At 44.7% G+C, this 3090-nt stretch overlaps 1 pseudogene; it reads left to right on the top strand.

The window, feature by feature from the left end:
- Positions 1–285: 285 nt before the first annotated feature.
- On the top strand, positions 286–2115 carry LOC138378537 (DDB1- and CUL4-associated factor 8 pseudogene; annotated as a pseudogene).
- The last annotated feature ends 975 nt before the right edge of the window (positions 2116–3090 follow it).

The raw sequence follows: 3090 nt of genomic DNA, 5'->3' as shown, positions 1-3090 counted from the left end.
AGTAAGATGGTTGTGGGGGTGGGGCTCTGAGCCTGGAAAAATCAGAGCAGTCTCTGGATGCTTCGAGGACTCAATGTAGGCAGAAGTCTTTTGAACCTCACCGGCTTCCGTACCCGTAACTGTTTCAGCCAATCATTTCACCTTCTGCTTTAGCCCACCACGTTGGCGTCTTCGTGCCGCTAACGTACTTTCTCCTCAGGTCTGTCCTCATTCAGGACCAGCCTGCCCACCTCCTGTAGCTACCGAGGATCAGCTTTTCCCATTCCAGATCAGCTATAGCAAACATTGTTCAAGATGTCTCGCCAAGAGAGCACCACAGGCGGCCTACCAGATGGAAGCCATCTCAGCAGCGCCGAGGAGAGGTCTGGAGCAATGGCGGGGAGGGAGCCATACTTAGATAGTGAAATGGAGGCCTCAGAACCGAATCTGAGATTGACTGGAGATGGTGATGGTACCAGGGATGGTGGTTTCTTCAACTATGCCAGCATAGAAAGTCCAGGAACAGCCACAGAAAGTTCAAGTGAGGACACTGACATAGATAACATGGAGGACTTTGACGATTTATTTATCAGTGGTGAAAGCAGGTCCCATTATGTGTTGGAGGAGGAAGAGGAAGGGGAGGAGGACGAGGAGGAGGAGGAGGAGGAGGAGGAAGAGGCGCCTCAGGCGTGTTTAAGGTGCAGTGAGGTAATCCATGAGCATATTTCAGCAGATGAGGATCAGGCCCTGGAAGACTGGGTATCCTCAGAGACATTGGCCCTGCCCCGACCTCGCTGGCAAGTTCTTACTGCTCTTCGGCAGCGGCAGCTGGGTTCAAGTGCCTGCTTTGTATATGAGGCCTGTGGGTCCAGAGTTTTTGTTCAGCGTTTCTGCCTGCAGTATGGTCTTGAAGGTCATGCCGGCTGTGTGAATACTGTGCACTTTAACCAGCGTGGCACCTGGCTGGCCAGTAGCAGTGATGACTTGAAGGTGATAGTGTGGGACTGGATGCGTCAGCGGCCAGTGCTGGACTTTGAGAGTGGCCACGAAAGTAATGTCTTTCATGCTAAGTTCCTTCCTAATTGTGGTGATTCCACCCTGGTCACATGTGCCCGTGATGGCCAGGTACGAATAGCAGATCTATCTACTATGCCATACTGCAAGAACACTAAGCGTGTGGCCCAGCACAAGGGAGCCTCCTACAAGTTGGCCCTGGACCCAGACACCCCTTTTAAGTTCTTAAGTTCAGGTGAAGATGCAGTTGTCTTCACCATTGACCTCAGACAAAGCAGGCCAGCTTCAAAAGTGGTGGTAACTAAAGAGAGGGAGAAGAAAGTGGGACTGTACACCATCTATGTGAATCCTGTCAATACCTACCAATTTGCAGTGGGTGGAAAAGATCAGTTTGTAAGGATTTATGACCAGAGGAAAATTGATCAGAATGAGAACAATGGAGTTCTCAAGAAATTTTGGCCTCATCACCTGATTAACTATGATTCCAAAGCAAATATCACTTGCCTCGTGTACAGCCACGATGGCACAGAGCTCCTGGCCAGCTACAATGATGATGATATTTACCTCTTCAATTCCTCTGACGATGATGGTGCTCAATATGTTAAGAGATATAAGGGGCACAGAAATAATGCCACAGTCAAAGGTGTCAATTTCTATGGCCCTAAGAGTGAGTTTGTAGTGAGTGGTAGTGATTGCGGGCACATCTTCCTCTGGGAGAAATCATCCTGCCAGATCGTTCAGTTTATGGAGGGGGATAAAGAAGGCTCAGTAAACTATCTTGAGCCCCACCCTCACCTACCTGTGTTGGCAACCAGTGGCCTAGACCATGATGTCAAGATCTGGGCACCCACAGCTAAAGCTTCCACTGAGCTTACTGGGCTAAAGGATGTGATTAAGAAGAACAAGCAGGAACGAGATGAAGATAGCTTGCACCACAGTGACCTGTTTGACAGACACATGCTTCGGTTCCTTATGCGTCACATGACACAAAGAGGTCATCAACGGCGCTGGGGAGATCCTGGAGTTGGGGTCGCAGGTGGAGATTTGTATGAGTCTTCCAGCTCCTCAGATAGTTCCGACGAGGAGGAGAGCCGAGACCGAGGGCAGTGTGCGCCATCCTGAAGGCCTCGTACCCACTCCAGCTAGATGCCAGCTCTAGTAAACTGGACTTAAAAATTCAGTTTGACTAATTTATATTTGTTAATAGATTAATAGATTTACCTTTTGTCTCTTATTTTCCACAAGATATTCTAAAAACCATCTCTTCTATCTCCTTTCTCTCTACTTCCCTTCCTTCCTCCCACATATTCTTCCTTTCTGGTTCCTCCCCTCTTACTTGGTTTCTTTATTTCTCTTTTATTACCCTTTATCTTTATATGAATGCACAGGCAATTTATTTGTGCCTTTTTCCCCATATTCCCTTATAGTTGACCTCTAAAGTTTCCTAATTTTGTTGAAAAAATTAATAACCTTATTAGATATATCTTCTCATTTCTGACATTGTGAAAACTATGACCTTTTTACCTTTTTGTCATCTCTAGCAATTTATTCTGAAGATCAGTTTATTCAGTTGACTTGATAATTTCAGAAATGTGTTTATTCTTTACAAGTAAAGTAAAATAAAACAAACCATGGTTTTGTTCCTTGAATACCGACACCTGGCACCACACACACACCCCTGCACACTCAGAAAAGGAAAAGAAGAGAAAATGGTGGGTAGATAAATTCCTAACCAGATAATTCACCCCCTTAGAATAGATAACTTGGGGTTAGCCACATTTTCTGAATCTATATTTCAATAATATTGATTAATTTGAGCACACTGAAGTTGGTACGAAGTAAATTAAATATAATCACATGAAATTCTTCACTCTGCACTTTCAGATTTTCTTGAAGTTTTCTGGTTGAGAACTCCCACAGGATTACCTTCTAGGAAGTCCTCTTGGGACAACCATCTTTGTAAGATGCCAGTCAGGAGTATAAGAATCACTCATATTTGAAAATATGTATTCCAATTAACTGTTAAGAATAACAGTGTTGCAGTAAAAATTGTTTATGCTTATAGACAACCATTTGATATAATTGGAATAAAAATCC

Source organism: Eulemur rufifrons, chromosome 30, assembly GCF_041146395.1.
Source record: "Eulemur rufifrons isolate Redbay chromosome 30, OSU_ERuf_1, whole genome shotgun sequence".
Classification (NCBI taxonomy): domain Eukaryota; kingdom Metazoa; phylum Chordata; class Mammalia; order Primates; family Lemuridae; genus Eulemur; species Eulemur rufifrons.
Note: the sequence above shows the minus strand (reverse complement) of the source record. Positions and strands in the feature narration are given on the sequence as shown.